Source organism: Pteropus medius, unplaced genomic scaffold (genome assembly GCF_902729225.1).
Source record: "Pteropus medius unplaced genomic scaffold, Ma_sr-lr_union100, whole genome shotgun sequence".
In the NCBI taxonomy this organism is placed as follows: domain Eukaryota; kingdom Metazoa; phylum Chordata; class Mammalia; order Chiroptera; family Pteropodidae; genus Pteropus; species Pteropus medius.
The window spans coordinates 38,183,376-38,202,236 of NW_024355205.1; the positions used below are offsets into that span (position 1 = coordinate 38,183,376).

The 18,861-nt window shown below is 54.4% G+C and overlaps 1 protein-coding gene across 4 annotated transcripts in view; it reads left to right on the forward strand.

Moving 5' to 3' along the window:
• The first annotated feature begins 3,374 nt into the window (after window positions 1-3,374).
• Window positions 3,375-18,861, forward strand: part of PKNOX1 (PBX/knotted 1 homeobox 1) — a 43,297-nt gene continuing 27,810 nt past the window's right edge. For all 4 annotated transcript variants that reach the window (XM_039857783.1, XM_039857781.1, XM_039857780.1 and 1 more), the window contains exon 1: window positions 3,375-3,527. The gene's annotated coding sequence lies outside the window, so the exon portion shown is untranslated. The remainder of the gene's footprint in view (window positions 3,528-18,861) is intronic.

Consider the following 18,861-nt stretch of genomic DNA (forward strand, 5'->3'; position numbering starts at 1 on the left):
TGTGACTGTATTTGGAGATGGGGTCTTTACCCAGTTACAACGAGGTCCCTGGGGTGGGAGCGACCTAATAGGACCAATGTCCTTATAAAAAGGGGACACTTGGACACAGAGGCACACAGGGAGAACACCACGTGACGGTGGAGGCAGAGGTCAAGGTGAGGCTTCTACGAGCTCAGGAACCCCAAGATGGCCAGTGACTGCCAGAGCTGGGGGAGAGGGAACCAATTCTGCCCCCCGCCCCCCGCCCCGGGCCTCAGAGGGGAGCGGACTTGCGACACTTCCATCTCAGACTTCCAGCCTCCAGGCTGTGAGACAGCCAATCTGCTTCAGCGGCTCAGCTGGTTTCCTCATGGCGGCTCTGGCAGCGCGACAGGCCCCAGGTACGGAGACTCGGGGCACACGGCAAGGACCACTGGGTGTCTCGGGGGCGGGGGGCGCGTTCCTCAGCGCTTGCCCGGCTGGGGTACCTCGTTCTAGCTTCCACCGCCTTTGAGCTAGGCGATGGTGCAGATGGCTTTGGTTCGTGGACATGAACATAAACTGTGAGGTGAGGGACAGCCACCCCCCCTCCCGCCCCGGGGCCAGTTTTCCACAGCTCGCCAGCTCATTCCAACACTCCCGGCCCATCGGCGGCACCTGTCCAGTTCCCTCCTCCGGGGAACGAGTTCAGCAAGACACCCACCACGTGTCGGTTGCATGTCTGCGTGAGACACGTAATTCTCTCTTTGGTCAACATGCTTTACGCTGTGGCGCCGTTTCCTGGCTGCATTTCGCTGAGATCCTTGAGGGGGCCGTGTCCCCAGGGGAGCGATGTCTCCTACCCTGACCTTTTCAGGGACTTCGCTGTTGGGATTGTTCTCTTGAGTAAACCGACGTTTGGAATGAAGGATTGTGGGTCCCCTCTCTCTGGCCTGAGCTCATCTCCTCCTCTGCGTAATCCCCAGAGATGTACCTCTGTCCCCCTTGAAGACGGAGGACACTGGATCTCTGGGAGACGAAATGGCCTCGTTCGAATTCCTGTGGTAAGTGGCAGAGCCTGCGTCACACCCAGCACTCCGAGCACAGGCCAGGGTCCTTTCCACTCCACCACAGTGGTCTCTTTCACACAGGAAAAGAGCTCACCGCGTGCTCCTCACCGTGTTCTCGTCTTCGTGGGAGGCCCTGCCCTTGAGCGCGGCAGGCCGGTGACCGACAAGAAAGGAAGGTGATCGAGTGTCACAGTCTAAGAATACTTCACATGAGATGGTAACTTCTGTCTTCCCAGCAGACTCCAGTCCTTGGTGGCTTCGATGAAGCAAGATGCCGTGTCACGATCGCCTCTATGGAGAGGTCGCAGTGGCAGGAAACTGAACATGACCTGCAGTCAACAGCCAGCAAGGAGCCGAGGCCCTCAGTCCATGCTGCTGTGTACTGGAGCATAAGCTCTGCCAGGCAGGGTCCAAGTCATCCCCGCCCCGCTGAGACAGAATGTGGGGCTCCATCAGGCCGGCTGGCACCTTAGCAGAGTTTTCTGCCTTTCCCAGTGGCTGGCTTCTCTCAAAAAGCAACTGTGCCTACCTGACTGCCCCCACCTATGTGTCCCCTCCCTACCTCCCGGCCTGATGGCACCTGCGGTCATCCGAGTGTATCTATGAATAGGTATGGTGGTTTTTTATTCCACACACCTAAACATGGTTCTTGGGGAAATAGTAGCCGCTCTGGAGAAGAAGCTGAGAACAGCCAGAACTCGGGGCGCACACAAACGTTCCTGTTTGTTAAGAATCCGCCTGGTGGGCGACGCCAGGGAGAGGGCCGTGGTGCAGGCAAATGCCCCGCACCTGCCTAATTCTGAATTACTTTTCCTAAAGAGGGCCCCCGGAATGTGTGAGCCACAGGCCACAAAACCTGGAGTGATTACTGATGGTGCTTCGAGCCCTTTCTTTTTTTCTGGAGATAGTCGGTGGAAAGCTGGAAAGGAAGGGTGACAGATCACAAGGGGCACAGACAGGCAGAGAAGGCCGGAGCACAGAGGCTGGGAGGCGGGCAGGGCCGGCCTTGTGACTTGCCCCAGGCTCTCGGGTGACCCACACCCAGGTACCCCCAGTTCTGAAACCCCGGCTGCCTCACACATTTGATGGGCACTAGATGAAAGCATCAGACCAGGGCTGGGATTAGGAGAGGCCAGTGAGGCCAGGGCCACTTCACGGCAGCCTGGGACCAGCCCAGTCACACAGGCTCCCGAGCGCAGGAGGGCCCGCGGCTGCTTTCCTGTTCTGCCGTCCCCGTCTTAAAATTCTTGCTAACTCTGAACAAGAACCTTGCATTTCCATTTTGCTCTGGGCCCTGCACATCCCGCTCTTCATGATGGACGGACCGCCCCAAGCAGTCTCCAGCCACCGGCTCCAGCGGCTGCCGCCCTACCCGGCTTTCTGGGGGCAGGGTTATGGGCTCCGGAGAGCGATCCCGCCCAGGGCTAATGTTTCTGCAAAAACGAATGGCCAGTGGGACAAACCCCGGGCCTCTGTGCTAGAGAAGGTGATGCCCTTCCTTTAACGTGTTGGAGGGCAAGGCCACCGGCGGGACCTGTGGGTGCACTGCGACAGTCTATGAGAGTCCACCTCGAAAAACAGACTACACTTTCCGTGTTCCCCCAAGCGAGGCCACTTCACCTGCTGACAGGGCCTGCGCGGGTCACCTGGGGGTCAAGGTGTACTTAAGGCAGAGCGCAGGAGCAGAGGCGAGCCTGCTGCGGTGGCTGGAACCCGCACCCAGGGGCAGACGGTGCCCAGGGCCAGGCTGTGGCGGGGCAGAGACCGAGGACACCGAGCACACCTGCCGCCGTGTGTCGCCGAGGCGTGGGGCACACTTGCGCTCCCGATGTGCGGCCCGGGCCCGCGCCCGCCGGGGACAAGGCGGGAGTTGCCGCGGGCCCGCACACAAAGGGAGCGTGCGCAGGCTGGAGGATTCGCCGCCCGACGCCCGCGCGGCCCGGCTTCCAAGGGCCTCCGAAGGCAGCGGGGGTCAGCCGAGGCCCACCGGCCGCGGGACGCGCGGACGGGGACCGCCACTTCCCCGCGCAATGGTACGGCCCGCCCCACCCGCCGGACGGCGGCGGATGGTTCCGCCCACACGAGCCCGCTCGACAAACCTCTCCCGGCCTCGGGAGGGCGCGCGGAGGGGGCGTGGCGCGCGCCGAGGCCACGCCTTCAGCTGCATAGTCATGAGGCGGGAATCTCCGGCGGCCGGGGGCGGGGCCTGGCTCGGGCGCAAGGCGGGGGCGGGGCCGGCCACCGCCCGCCCCGCTCCCCACCCCCGGAGCGCAGGCCCCGCCCCACGCCGCGGCGGTGCAGGGGCGGGGCGGGGCCGGGGCCAGGGTGGCTCCGCCCCCGCTGTGAATATTGATGCAGCGCGCGTCGGCGTCGCCCTCCTCCCATTGAGCGAGGCTGTGTCGCGTGGCCCAGCGTCGGCGTGACGGTTGGACGCGGGCGCGGCACTGCGGGTCCCGATTGCTGCAGCCGCTTGTCAGTGTGATGAAGATTGGCACCCAGGTAAGCTGTCACTCAACCGCTCCGCCGCCGCCGCCGCTCCGCCGCCCCGTCCCTATCAATCACGCCGGCCCGCCGGCGCCGCGGCCGCCGCCCCGCCGCCACCGCCGGGGTCGTAGCGGGCCGCCGCCACCTGGGAGGGCCGCGCCGGACGCGCCGCCCGGGGCAGGGGGCGGGGAGGGGGCGCAGGTGGGGGAGGGGAGCCCAGGCCGCGGGGAGGGGCGCTGGTCGCCGCGCCGCCGCGGGGGCGCGCCCACTTGTTTCTGCGTGTGGGTTTACGGACACGGAAATTTCTGGAAGGCGCCGCCGCTGCCGTCTCCGCCGCCGCCGCGCGGGGCCCGCTGCGAGGCGCGCGCTCCTAACCGTCCCTCACGGAGCGCGGCGCGCGCCTGGCGGAGGAGGGGGCGCGGGCGCGCGGCGCGGCGGGGGCGGGGCGCGGCGGGGGCGCGCGGCGGGGGGCGGGGCCGGCGTGAGGGGCGCGGGGGCGGGGCGCGCGGGGTGCTCCGCGGGGCGGCGGGCGGGGCGGCAGGAGGGGCGCTCCTTGGGCCGTGCGGTTGCTGCGGGCTGGGGCGGGGCCCGCGGAGCCCCCGGAGCCCCCTGCGGGCGGCCCTGAGAGGAAGCCGGGCTGCGCCCCCACGGGCCATGCCGGGGCTCCGTGCTCCGGGGTCAGCTTTCTGGAATTCGTCACGAAGGTGTCGCTTATAATAAACGACTAATTCGAAATGAGTGGCGGAGGAGTTGGGCATGGGCGGGCGCTCTCCGGGTTTTACATTCCTTTACACTGAGCGCGTGAGTCACTTCAGAAAAATTAGGAAAAGTTGAGTCTGCTGGACTTCATCGTAGTTGGAGCCATCGCTCTGGGAAGTCCCTGTCGGTGGTGCTGGGACGGACGGGTGGCGTCTCCTTTGTGAGGTCCGACTCCCACACCTCAGTCTCAGGGTGCAGTGTCGCTAGAGTGGCGTGGGCACCGCAGCGGGCAGGGCAGGGGGCTTCCTTGCTGGGGGCGGGCACGTGGCGTTGGGTAGGTTTGATCACAGACTCGCGGCCACTTAGGGCACGTCTGACGTATGCAAGGGGCTGTAATTTAATGATTCAGACCGTAAGAATTCGCTTTCTACAAAAGCTACTGGTTTTTCCTTAGGAAGTGAGTACTTTGCACTTTAGGTTGTATAACTTCATGAATTTTCCTGGGAAATTGAAAAAGAGAACATTTTATACAGTCATACATCATATTGTAATCAATTACATAATACGCTGTATGATGTAAGTATTATAAGGAAGAAGCGAGGTGATGTGTGAAAATGTTTGCCAGCAGTTACTGATGCACTCAGATCTGATGAGTTGATTTGGAAGCTGGCAGACTGACTCGAATTTGCCTTTCATCGTTTTGTCCTTAATTTATTGAGTGGAGAGTGTGCCATGTGGATCATCTGGTTGGCGTTTGAATCTGCAGTGCACCGTTGTGCAGTAGCGACTGGATTGCTTTCCTATCCTGCCGTGGGAGGACGCTTCCTACTTCAGAGCTTTCAGAGTGGGCATTAGCACTGAACCATGGTGGGTGAATTCGGACTTGAAACATCAGCATTCTGCGCTTGTGATAGGTTTCAGCAGGTTGCATGTTTAAAGATTCTGGGTGCAGGAGCCTTTCCTTGGGGTCCTGTCCTCTTGGTTTACATCTACTTACATTTGTATGAATAGTACTTTATAAAAGTACTACATATGAGTAGTAACGTTCTAGTTATAACTTTCATTTTTGTTACAAATTGTTAAGCTATTGAAAGTGTTTAGAAGAAAACCCTGAAAATGGTAGCGAGGCAAATCATATGTCCCAGGGGGCCTTTCCTGTGTTCCACCTGGTCTCTGGGCCCCACATAAAAACGTTTGAGATAAAATAGGATCAAGAAGAGAGAGCCCATTGTACTGAAATTCAAGTTATCAGAATACTGAACCAAACTGGTGATAAGGTCCCTCGCGTGTCCTTCCTTAGCTCACTGGCTCTAGGAATTCCTTTGCAGTGGCGATAAGCATAACTGAGCGAGATTTCCGAAGCAACTCTAATGCTTTGTGAAAACACTTGTGGTTTCTGTTAGAGAATAAGCCACAGGCACTGAGGAAACTCTAGGGTTTAACGTCTGCCTTCATCACTGAATGAATGCTAAATTTCAGCGCGAGGTCATCACAGATAAAGATGTGATTTTTTTCTCATTCAGGTTCAGAGACCAGGTTCGGAACCTCTGCACTAAAAGTCCATTTGCTCTCAGCCCATCCGTTAGTATGAATATGTATGCGTGGGGCTTTTCTTTCCTCGTTGATTGTCCTGAGGGCACAGGAGACGAGGAAATAAAAACGGTTCAGATAAGGGAGCTCAAAGCTTAGCAGTTCCCCGTCATCAAGGGCGAGGATGAGGGAAGCTGCGAGAGCGTGTGGGGCGACCGTCTCACGGCCGTGACAAGTTACCCTTCTGTCTTGCACAAGCTGTTTAAGAAGACACCGTTTTAGGGAGGAAAGATTCTCTACCCTTCAAGTTCTTCTGGCTGTACTAATAAGTTCACACAAGACAGGTTAGCAGGAAAAAAACACGTTTAATAACAGCTGTGGGCTATCTGGCTTGGCCTGTCCCCAGGGAGGGGCGGGCTGCTGTTGGCACAGCCACCCCCTTTCAGCAGGGTCTGCAGTGGGGTTGGGTCCCTCAGAAGGGACTGCGGGAGGGTGGGCACTCTGATGACTGTTTCCAGAACAGTCTGATTAGACTTTTGCAAAAACAATGCCTCACTGAGACCTTGGTAAGCTCTCAATGTGTTTATATGTTGTCTGAGACTTTTTACCAAGGTTCGTACTTTTTTTTGCATTAAAAAATTAGGACTCTAACTTTGTATCCTTCTAAATTCAGTTATGTGTTTATGTATACTTTTTTAAAAAACAAACAAACATTTATTTCAGCAAAATTCCCTGCAGCACGGGTGGATATAACGCTGCTACCCTCTCGGGTGGCGGTTCTGAGCCGTGGCGCTGCTGACGCTCGGGGCGTCCTGTGCATCGTAGGGTTTTAGCAGCGTTCTGGGTCCCCCGCCCTGGTCGTAAAAACCAAAAACGTCTTCAGATATTGCCACATGGCCCCTGGGAACAGAAGCCACCCCTGGTTGAGAGCTGTGATCTGGAACAGCACTTCCCAAAGCGCAGGGGACGCGATCTTTGTAGGGGATCTTTGTAAGGGACACGTGTACCTTTTCACCTATGGATCAGTTAAGCTATTTTGCATTGTGTTTTTAGTCAGTATTATTATGTATGTTTTTATATATTTACATAATTACATGTTTCTCACTTAAAAAAATTAAGATCTCCACATAATTTTGTGATTTTATTTTTTTCTCTTGTGAGTTTATGTCCATGCCTGATGTTTCAGAGCCTTTTGAGTGTTTCGGTTGTGATGTTTTTTGTTTATTTTATCAGCCTCTTGCCTAAAAAGCTTGGCCCGGTCTCAGGGTGCTCGGTCATCCAATGCAGACAGCGCTTTGGGAGGAGAAATCGTCTGCTTAGAGGGCCCCTGGCCTCAAAGAGTGGGTTCTTGTTTCTCTCACAAAGTGTAGTCAGTGCCCCTTCGTGATAAGGATGTCATGAAAGTTTTGAATGTGAGCTTCTGATGATGCCAGTGGTGGTCACAGTCTTAAAGACGAAGCTATGATGTGTATGTAAATCCTACTAGCCATAAGAGACTGCCCAGCTCAGACGTCACTAAAACATTCTAAAACCATTAACACACCTTTGTGGCTTGAATCTTGCTGTGCCTTTAGTGGGCATATGTGGACCTTGGGCTTGGAACTATGTTTTTTGAACAGATTTTAACCATGTCATATCTGTGATTCTATTTGATTATGAAACTCTAAGTGGTACCTCTCAAATGTTGTTTGGAAAATAAAATGATTTAACAAATGTGTTCCTTAGAATGCCTTATCATGTCGCCGGGATGGGGGGTGTGAAGCCAGGATGGAAGACAGCAGACAGATGAATGACACGTCACTGGACTATAGTGACAGACAGTTAGTGTCCCAAAAGGTGTCTTGGCAAAGGTCTCTCTTTTTGAATGTAGAATTTTCGACAGTTTTCTTGGACTCCGTGACAGCTTGATTTATTAATAAGGCCGAGTTCGGAAGAGGATCATCAACATTTTGCAGAAGAATGATAACCAAAAGCAGCATCTGGAGACAGTTCGCAAAGGTCTCCAGGCTCTTGCTCTGTCCCCAGACCTCTTCCGAGCTTCATAACCGTCTCTCTTAGATACTAAAGCGGAAATTACCCTAAAGTTTCTTGCATTTCTGTTAGCGGAATTGATTGTGCTCATTAGTTAAAGCAGCTTTTGAGAGCAGCTGGGGAGGTTCCCCGCTGGGAAGGGACACCCTTGGCTAGGAGAGGCAGCTTGCGAGGCTGGAGCTGCTTTACTGCTGGGCTGGGCGGTGCTGGGTGCTGGGTGGCATGCGGTGCCCTGGAGCTGGGGGCAGGAGGGGGTGCTGCCAGAGGTGGAGGGGACAGTGGGGCTGGGCTCCAAGAGGGTCAGCCCAGGTCAGCCACTGGTCTTTGGCCAATCAGGGCCCCTCTTTCTCTAAAACTCCCCACATTTTTTTTTTTTTTTTTTTTGTTCAAGATCTTTTTTTTTTGTATAATGGGTACATGGGAGTTTATTATATGTTTCTCTGTATTTTGGGGTATGTTTGAAAATATTTACATCTCTTTTTAGAGTGACAGTTGTGGTGCATAAGACTTTAAAATATTTTCTCTTTGTAACTACTACGTTCTTGATAGGACGTCATTAAAATTTTTTATCTGAATTCTCGATTTGTCAAAGTAGATGTTCAGAAATAGCTTTGCTAAGTTTCTTAAGGTCCCCTGTTAAAGGAGGCTTCATAGTACTGTATTGATGAATGTGTGTGCAGATAATGAAGTCTAACCTTTAAATACCCCGAAATTCATTTCAGGGTTTTTAAAAAAGTTCTAAAACGATCTAGATGGACTTGCCTTCCCGGGTGGGCGTGTGCTCACTACCTGCACTGGGCCTGTAGAGATGAGTGCGTCGTGAAGAGTGCAAGTTCACGTGTGTAGGAATGTTCGTTTGTATTCATTGGCAGAATGAGGGCCGTTGCAGAAGCGGATCGGGACACGGGTGTCAGTGTGGGTTTGGGTGGTGTGAGGGCAGCCAGCAGAAGACTGAAGACAGGGTACGTCCCCCTACGTGCCATAGCGGGAGACGGAGCCATGGAGAACTGTCGTTTCCGCAAAAGGGGTCAAGGAGCAAGGAGAAAACAAGGTCGCTCGCTGGGCGCATTAGCAAAGTACACAGATGGGGTGCACAAGCCCAGCCATCAGTGACCACAACTAATGTAAGAGGGTTCAGTCTCCCAAGGGATAAAAACTCCAGATTTGGCAAAAGAACGAAACCGAGCTACATTCTGTGTGTAAGTGATGACGTCTCAACCTAGCACGGGAAGGCGGGGAGCCGATGGAGAACTACCTCGGTCCTAACAGAGAGCAGCAGGCCAGCAACGCTGATGTCAGATGACACCGGGCTCCGGGTGGCGAGCGTCGTGGGGACACTTCCTCCTCCCCGGGCCTCGCTGATAATCGTGAACTAATGTGACAGATTGTGGGATGTGTGAACTAAAGGTCCACGGAAGCAAGTTGACGGCTCCACGCGGGAGAGAGCTCACGCCGGCCCTGCCGATGCGGGACGGGGCCATTCGCCAGCACAAGGCCGCCCCGTGCACGGTGGGACCGTCAGCAGCACCCAGGCCTCTGCCCACCAGATGCCAGTAGCCCTTGTGGTGATGACCAGAATGTTTCTGGTCATTGCCAGCGTTGCCTGGGGGCCAGAATCGTCCGAGCTGAGAAACACTGACCTAAAGTATATAAACGATACGGCTCATGGGTATGTGCGGAAATTTGTGCCCGGCAAACATAACATATAGATTCTCTTCAATTACGTGGAGCGTAGCAGATACTGGCCGCATAACAGGCCACATAGAAAAACCTCAAGTTTCAAAAAGTAAATCTTACCGTCCGTATTCTCAGACCACAATGCAACCTCTTTAGAACTTAAGAGTGACTAGCTAAAAGTATTCCCTACGAAGGCTGAGACCTCTTCCTTCACGTCTCACGTTAAAAGAGAACGAAAACCATTTCAGACTCCGAATGACAGCACCACACACCGCAACCCATGGGACGAAGCAAAACCAGTTCTCAGGAGAAAGTCGCTTAAATGCATTTATTGGAGAACAAGAAAATTCAACTTTTAGCGCAAGAAACCAGGAAATAAAATAAAGGCAAACGACTTTGCTTGTTGCGAATCTGAAGAAGAAGGAATGAGACTGTTTACAAAAGGGATGTGTGTAATTGCGCGCATGAAGGTTTCACAAGTAACATGCCATGTACAGTTGGATGGCAGTAAATTTGAAGAGCTGTGGATGGTTTATAAAAAAGACCTAATGACCTCGAAGGTAGAAAGTCTATAAAGACCAGCAACTTTAGATGAAATTGAGAAAGTAGTCAAAGATTTATCACTTTAAAAGGCACAGATGGGTGAGTGGAACAGATAATTCCTGTGCTGTATAAGCTGTGGTCACCATTCATTAAACAAAAGTTATTGGGGACTCGCCGTGTACCCAATGTTGTGATACTGGCCTAAAATAATGAACAAAAACGGGGTCCTTGCCTGCTAGGAAGCGGTAAAAGCAACAGGTTCGAGGTCCATCCAAACGAACGAAGAGTTGAGCTGTAGGAGGACTGACTGTAAAAGGAGGCGTTTTGCTCTGAGATGGGGGTCAGAGGTCAGGGACAGCTCTCCTGAGGGGGAGCGGGGTGACCACTGTGAAGTGAGAGGAATAGGAGGGGTGCTAAAGGGAGAAATAGGAAGATCATTCCAGGTAAGAGGTGGGGACAGTGTTCAGAGGCCTCGGGTGTATTGGGGGGCGGGGGGCTAGTGTACCTGCAGTGCACATGGGTGTGATGGGGTGAGGGGAGGAAGGGAGGAGGACAGGCAAGGGCCCAGTCAAGCCGGACAGTCATCGGCTGCTCATTTTTATGATCCGTGTCTTGTAGGCAGTAGGAATCCCCTGGAGGGTTTTCAGTGGGTGTCAAGATCAGATCTAGGTTTCCGGAAGATCCCTTAAGAGACCGGGAAACGCGCCCACGTCCACAGTAGGGGGCTGGTTAAAGGAACCTTACAGCACTGTGCAGCTCTGAACAGTGATCCCCAACCTGCTGTGAGGCATCCTTAGGACGTAGTTAATGAACAAAGTAAGACTCACCTGTGGGTAGAGTGCACTTTTATCTAAGAGAGGATTGGAATATTTGCTTACAGAAAGAAGAAAGGTTAAACCCAGACGAGTTAAAATGGGGTTCTTTATTGGGGTGGAGAGGAGACAGAGTTATAATTGGGTTTCTGAACTTCTGTGGTTTTGATTCATGGGACCATAGTGTTAAAACATAATGGAATCAAAGTGGGGTGGGAGGGGGACAGTAGTACCTAAAAATGAAAAGCAGAAGGAGTCAGAAGAACCTAACTAGCTATTGAGTGGGCTTAACTATACAGAGAAAAATTATTTCAAGCGACTTTGAAACAAAATACGTCCATCCTAGTGGGATAAATCCTAAAGACAAACTGCGAGGAAATCTTAAACAGTTTTTAGTTCTCATGTTGTTAGTACTATTGTTTATGTTGTAATTTCGACTCTTTAGAAAATCTTGTATGATAAATAAGTTATTACGTTACCGTTAGCAGGAACCAGGATTTTCAGGTAAGAGAAAAGATTCATACAAATAGGGAATCAAAGCTGCTGAGCAAGTGCCCTGTGATCCCAAGTTTGAACTGGTGTTGTCAGCGTTAACTTTTTTTTAAACAATTTTTATGAGAAAATATTTCCTATCTCTGCCCATTGAAAAGTCCCGGGACAGTGACAAACCAGTAGCACTGAGCACAGTCAGCGCCTCGACCGCGGTCTGTGCGTGCCCTTCCCCGCGTGCGGACTCAGCCTCCCGGACGAGCGGCCCAGTCTGGGTTATGGGGGCACAGAACGAACAAGATGAGCCTGGGGAATCTCGTTTTACCTGAAAGCAGGAACCCTGTCAGGAATTACCGGGGTGTGTTAGAGGCTCTAGGAGGTAAGCGAAGGGGCTCGCCTTGGTCGCAGACGGGATCATTTGGAACATCAAAAAGTAGATAAAACTCTACTTATTTTTACAACGTTCAAACCCATGAGATTAATGTACTAGAACAGCCTCACTGGTCACTGTCGGAGAAGGCAGGGAACCAGCCCATTGCTCTGAAAATCGATGACCCGTGGGAAGGAAGCAGGCCCTAAGAAACGCCGTCACGGGGGCCGCAGTGCGGAAAACGGGCTGGGTGGCATGGGGCTTGGGGGTAGTGACCGCGGGACACTGGGCCAGAGGCGTTGCTGGGAGCTCAGGAGACAGGCGTGCTGGGGGCGCTTCGTCCCACCTTCAGCAGGTGGCGGACGGTTTCTGTAAACTTGGTTGTTGAGTCAAAGCCAGATGGCTCTTCTCCAAAGAAAAAGAAATTCTGGAAAATCGTCTTAATTCCAATCGGGGTCTTTATCGCCCCGCGTTCTAATCCTCGCGTGCCCGTGGGTGGCCCCGGAGCCCCTCACGGACTGTCGGGGCGCGTTTGCTGCGCCGTACGCTCCTCGTGCGCGTCGATCGGCCACCAGGGCGGCTTCCTTCCTGTCGGTGTCGTGTGCGGCACGGACTGTCGGCGATGCTCACACGCACGAGCGCCGGGCCGCCGTCTCCCCCAGACGCGTCCGCGCGTGCGGAGCGGCCGCGTCCTCGTGCCCTCCACCCACTCCTTGCACCGCGCACCCCTGTCACACGACACCGTGATCCGCCGTGGGAATCGGCATCCAGGTGGAACAGATGTCGAATCTGCCCTGGTTCTCACGGGTTCTCCAGTGACGTCAGGGACGGCCACTGTGCGTGTGGAGGGATGGCAGGCTCAGCCCTCCTCGCGCCCGTCACGGCATCTGCTAGAGGTGGGAAACCACCGTGCTCGTGGGTTTGTCAGCCAGGCGTTGGCACCGGCGTGTCTGCCCCCCGTTTGGGTCCTCGGCCGGGCGGGCGGAGGCGGGGGCCGGCTCCTCAGGCTGCGGCGGGAGTCTTTTGGAGAAACTTACTCAAATCTGGAGGTTCAGCCACTGTCAGCTGGGACGTGACCTGCAGCTGTTGACCCGAGCACTTGAGCACCCCTTTGCGGGCTCTCCGTGTGCCCTGGGCTTCCCCGCGGCATGGGGGGATTTCCCCGCGGCATGGCGGACTTCTGGTTGGTCAGACTTCTTACATGGGCCTCAGGGTTTCGGAAGCGAGTGTCCCAGCACACGACGCCGCCCCGCATGAATGACCCAGCCCTGGGTCACCGTCACTTCTGCCTTCTCCCGGTCCCAGCGGAGTCCTAGGTCAGCTCAGATTTCCCGGGTGCCCGGGGAGGTCTCGGCCTGAGCAGCAGACGCAGAAGAGGCCTCTGCCCTGCTCTGCCCATCCCCACGCTGGCCCCGTGCCGATGCCGACGGGCCCACGAGGGCCGGACCTCCTCGGACAAGTGCCGCGCATCTCTGCGCTGACGCGGGTGGCACGGACGGGTCTGTGATGCCCTCTGAGGCCGCGTCCTCCCAGACGCCTGGAGTCCGTCTTGCAGGCGCGTCACCCAGCTGTCCCCGAGCGTCGGCGCCCGTGTTGGGATGAGAGCGCGTGGCCGGCCGCGTGGAAGCCATGCTTGGCGAGCATCACCACACCCCGTGTGCCCCGCGCTGGGCAGGACCTGACCGAGTTCGGCGAGGTTTCTGTAAAGCCGTCCGGTTTCAAAGCTTTGTGCACTTGTTGGCAGTTTTCCTTCAAGCCCTGGCAAATCTGATGTCACTTCTTTTGTTCCCTTGGCCTGTTTACCTATTCCTGTGTCATACTCACTCTTTTGTTGTTACTGTGGTCTGGTAGGATATTTTGAAATTTTCTTAATTTCTTAAATCTTCAAGGTAATTTAGCTATTCATAGGCCTTGATTCCTCCGTGCGCATTTTAGAATCGGTTTTTTGATTTTCTCAAAAACAACAGGCATCTTCGCCGGGAGTGCGGCTGCAGGATTTATAGCTAATGACATGTACCAGGGGAAACCGGGAGACTGTCCGTGATCTAGCACTGAAACAGGCCCAGCGGAGCAGGCGGCACGAGGTTGGTCCACGCAGCCCGGGGCCATCTCCTCTCCAGCAGTCCAGCAGCGAGTATAACGACAAGACACTTTGATGGTAGCGAGAAAAACCATCCAATGCTTAGGAATTAACGTAACCACGAGTACAGGAGCGCTCCCCAGAGAGGACGTCCGACCTAGCGAAGGGGGCAAGCGGACGGGGCTCTGGCCTGGGGACACCTGGCACGACAGGTGTCTCCTGCACAGAGTGACCCGTCAGGGCCACCGCAGCGTTGTTATGAAGTTGCGTCTTGTTTCGTTGGCTGCTCCTCCCCCACGTGGAGCCTGACGGAGGAGGCGAAGGGCACAGCCAAGTGCACAGCAGACCGTGCGCCCTGCTTCCGCTCGGCGGGCACCGTGAGCCTGCCCTGCCGCTCCTGGACCTGCCCGCCCCGCAGCTGATTGATGATGGGCGACTGGGATCGATGTCTCTGTTCCCCTATGGATCCCATGTCGGTTCTGTTTCCATTTTTCATTAATGTGGATAAAAAACAGCAGCATGTAGCTTTTCTTGCCACGAGTTTTTAATGCCCTTTCAAACGAGGTTTTTGAGCACAGAAAAATTATTTGAGGTTATTTTAAAATCAAAATTTATTAAGGCTGCAAAGTTACAGGCCTGGTTTTTTTTCTTTATACTTTTGTGTAGAATTTATAGATTTTATTCTTTTTATAAATTTAGTAAATTTCAACCTTTACCTTAAGACAGCCTTTGATTAACTCAAGATGATTGGACTAAATATACCATTTTTAATCAGTCCCATTCACAACCTAAATTCCCTTACACCTTCTGAACCATAGTTTTAAGTTTAGTAGATTTAATTTTCATTTAAGCTAACAAGTAAAACTTTCTCAAGTAGATCTAATAATTTAAAACTATACATATGGCGAATCCCACATCCTCACACTTTTGGGTCCCATGTGCCGAGGCATGAGCTCTGTGGTCAGGAACTGGGTTCTCTTCATGCTGCGGTCACGGTGCCTGGAGTAGTAATGACAGGCGATCAACCTGGATGAATGAAGACCTGTTTACAGTCTTCGTAAATTTCTTTTATACCTTTTCACTAAAAAAAAATCATGTCTAAAATCAGTAATTCAGTTATACATTTTAAATTAGAATTAGGGCTAAAACCTAATATTGATTGGGCAGATTTTCTTAAATACTGTAAGCACCTTAAATGTCAAATACATAGGTTATTTTGAAGCTGAACACAAAAATGTTAAACTCTAAATCTTCCGTAGGGTTTAAGGATACTGCTCAGGCAACAGTTGGGCCATCTCAGACAGGTTGGGGTTCCTCCGGGGCCCACGTCCAGGGGTTGTGACCAGGAGCGGGGGAGGCCCTGCCCGCCCCACGCCTCCCGTGCCGCCCCCCGCCCGCACCTTCTGCTGTCTCCTGACTTCTTAGCCCATGGGGCCTGCCCAGAGTCACTGCCTGGTCACAGCAGGGAAGACTTCACAGCGCCAAGTCCCACTTATCTTTGCTGGCAACATGTAGAACTGCTCTAAATTTAATCATTCCAGATGAAAAAGTATGTTTTAAAATTATTTCTTTAGTTACTAGTGAGTTTTAACACTTCTGTACATGAAGATTGGAATGTATTTTTTCATTTGTCAGTCTGGCTGGAACTTTTGAAAGGGTACCAAAGTGACAGCTTCGATAAATGATATATCCTTTTATTAATGGGTGAAACTTGTAGAAATAAAATGGACAAAAACTGTATGTCACCCTCGAACACCATAGTACTATGAACACGTTGAGTGGGAAATTTTTTACCTAGGATCTTAGAGCCCCATGATGTTAAGACACCGTTGTTCGAATTTGAACATAATAGATACTTACTTTTTGTGTAATGGGGGAAGACGTTGGGATTAATTGATGTTTTCTAAACCTCAGGTTAGCCTTTGGTTTCAGCATAGCACCTGCTAAAATGCGACACAGACGAGCCTGTGGGCGTCTGTAGTCCTGGGGTCAGACACTTTCAACCCTTTTGCCAGTTACGGCAGGTTTCGCTAGTCACCCCCACGCCCCTCGGGCCTGCGTCGGCCGCCGTCTGTTGGAGGAGGCCCAGACCAGAGCAGAAGGCCTCCCTCCAAGCCCGGGAGGCGGGCCGGGAGGAACCGTGGGAATCCAGCTGGGAGCTGCTTGTCTGCCTGCTCGCGGGTGCCAGTCGGCAGTGCTGCCCAGACGTGGCTAGTCACATTTTGCAGGAAAGCAGAATTTGGAAAGGATTATGAGTAACACAGATTATGAGTAACACATTTGCGAGGGGTCTTCATGTGGTGGCGGGGCCGGCCGCCTCTGCTCGGAGCTCGCAGCTGTCTGGGGCGGACGGCGCCATCTGCTGGTCACTTGTCGGCGCCATTGGCGTCCCGTCGGAATGTCGGCAGCCTTGGTAGTCTGCCCCTGTGTTTTGCTCCACAATAAATACTGTTAGTGGAATAGAGTTGCCGTAAAAAAAAACAAAAAACAAAAAAACTCGCACGGTGTTCCATTGTGGAGAGAGCACGTGTTTTCAAAGGTTTTGACACATTTCAAAGTTTTCCTTTAGGACAGGTGCCCCAATTTATATCAGATTCTGAGGTTTTAACCGGTTTTGATGGAAGGGCTGCACATCTGTATGTTTCTCAAATAAAATTACGATTTCCCCTAATATTTGTTATTTGAAACAAAAACAGTAGGACAGTGACTCCCCTGACAGTCATCGGCCGCCCGGTTTGTGCAGCCGCGCATGTGCTCTGACCGTTTGTTTGGTACACCGTGGCCCCGGTGGCCGTGCCCTGCCCGTCACGGCCCTCGCTGCGCAGAACAAAGACGTTTTCGCAAGCGTGCGGCGTCGCCCACCGTCAGTCACGCGCGGTCCCCGGTGCCACCGGCTCCCGTTCCCTAAACTGCCTTTCTCGGCTCTCGCTTTTCATCCGGGACCAAGCGCCGCCCTCGAGTGTCGATTCTCCGGTCCCTTGACCCAGAGCTGCCCCCTCACCTTTTTCCTTTGGTTTCCGAGGCTCGAGCAGGGGTGCCCAGAAGTTCCGTCCGGTGTTCTTTTCTGCCATCGTGTTCCTTTGTCTCATCACCCGTGATGTGACTTTTTACCTCTTGGCTAAGGTGCTGCCTACCCGGTCTCTCCACTGTGAAGTTACTGGCTCCGCTCGTAATGAGCAGGGTCTCGTGACGGGTCTTCCGAGACCAGGTGTGTTTCCCGTTGCCCATCACGCTTTCACTGCCAGCATCGACGTCTGTGCTGCTTCGTGCCTGACGGCCATGGTCACGGTGCTGGGTGCCAGACGGTGACGATGGGATTCTATCCTCCTCTACATGTTGTTGGAGCCCTACTGTACCCGGAGCTCCCCCTGCATTTATTCACGTATTCGTATCAGGGCGGATTGTGGATTCTTGCTGTATTCCCAGTCGCCATGACACTTTGTTGCTCCGATTGTCTCAGATCTTGCGAGCTGGTTCTTCTGTCCTTTTGACATATCCTCATAATTTTGGGATCACAGTCCAGGCTCATCTTATACTTCACACGACCCAGCCCTGGAATCAGGTGAGCCGTTGTCCTGAGGAGTCCTGACCTTTCTGTTGAGAGTGATATTTATCAGCCAAGATGTGGCCGTGAAGTGCCCACTGCTGCAGTCACTGAGCAAGGAAGGTGGCTCTCTCCACTCACGGAGGTGTGAGTGTGCGTGCGAGTACGTGTGTGCATACGTGGGCATATGTGTGTGACTTTGTGCGTGCATCATGTGCTTGTGTATGTGCGCATGCATGTGTGTGCGTGCGAGTACTCGTGCGTGTGTGGGCGTGCATGTGTGCACACGTGTGTATGCATGCATGTGCATGGCGCGGGTACATAGGTATCTGTGTGCATGGGTGCGTGTGTGCGTGCATGTGTGTGTATAAGTAGACTGGGGGCTCAGACCACCCCGCAGGGCCTCTTCAGTCCCCCAGCGCCCGCCTGCCTGGCCAGTGCTGGGAGCCAGGGCGGTCCTGCTGTCTGCAGGCGGAGGCCGGCTCCGACCCAGAGCCTGGCCTCGGCAGTTTCTTCCGGTGCCTCCGTGCATGGCAGGGGGAACAGGGGCCCAAGTGTGACAGGCAACGTGGCATCTCTTTCACAAGAGGGTGCGCGAGCCGCCGCGAACCCTGAGGCCGACGGCGCGGTGTCCACGGCGCGCCCCGGCTCCTTCCTGTGTGTGTCTCCTGCGGCTCCCGCCGCACATCAGGCTGCGCTGGACGGACCGTCATTCCTTAGGGAACATGGAGTGGAAATGAACCGCCGAGATACCACGGGGCTGAGTATAGGGTGTAGGGGGCCCAGGAGAGGGGTGTCCCTGGGTGGGGACGGGCCACTGGGGATCCTTGGGGCGGCCTGTGTGGATGATGACGTGCACAAAGGCCAGAGCGTTGGGGCGGCGTCACCAGGCTGGGCAAGAGCGCGGCCCACCGGGGGTACTGCAGACAGCTGTCCTGTCACTTGGAGTGGGGGCTGCGGGAGCGGTGGCCCTGGACTTGGTCTGCGGGGGTGGTCTGGGCCAGGGCTGCACTTTGAAAAGGTGGGGAAGGAGGGTTGTGGGCCTGACCAGCGGCCCACCCGAGCCCCCACCTCGACCAGGGTGTGAGCGATGGTGCCGGGGTCGCTGCCCGGGTTCCGGTCAGGGCAGACAGGACAGTCGCAGCGACAGGTTCCCGGGTGTGGGGCTCTGTCTCCAGGTCGAGGGTCCTGGGGCAGAGAGGGCAACGGCGTGGTGACCGCCGTGAGCTCCCGTCCCCGCAGCGGGGTTGCCGAGGCCTGCGGTCTGACGGCGGGGCGGAGGCGTGGCGGCCACCACGAAGAGGAGGTGTCTTCAGACCGGAAGACGGCAGGCGGCTCCCTGCAGTGTGACAGCACGTGTCACAGGGCACCTTGCGGGAAGATGGCGTCGGGGCAGCAGGCGGATCTTCGCCACGCACGGCTTCTGTTACTTGTGTCACCGTGCCGTTTTTATAACGTAGCTGAGGGACTCGTGATGGGCAAGAGAAACGGACAAAGCGTGCGCAGCACCAGGGGCCACAGCTTCTGCTGGTCGATACTGTCACCAGTTTGCTGCTCATCTCGGTTGTCATCCT